Here is a 312-nt window from a genome sequence, read left to right on the forward strand (position 1 = left end):
AGAGAGAGAGAGAGAGAGAGAGAGAGAGAGAGAGAGAGAGCGAGAGAGAGAGCGAGGAGTTTGTCTATGGACGCACATACATCATACACACTGTTCAAAGAGCCTGCAACCGCTAGCATCCCGAGGGGTGCCTGACCTAATAGGAGCTGCTCTCTGGTAGCAAGACACAATATCTGGTTTTAACTTACAAACAATTTTAAAATAAGATTTTTGTGTTCCAACTTAAAGTAAAAAGTAATAAAAATATTGGTGGGGTTCGAGCCAGGTCTTGTGCATGTGCGTGTGCATTATTTCATTTGATTTTCTCACAGC

Source organism: Physeter macrocephalus, chromosome 7 (assembly GCF_002837175.3).
Source record: "Physeter macrocephalus isolate SW-GA chromosome 7, ASM283717v5, whole genome shotgun sequence".
Lineage (NCBI taxonomy): Eukaryota > Metazoa > Chordata > Mammalia > Artiodactyla > Physeteridae > Physeter > Physeter macrocephalus.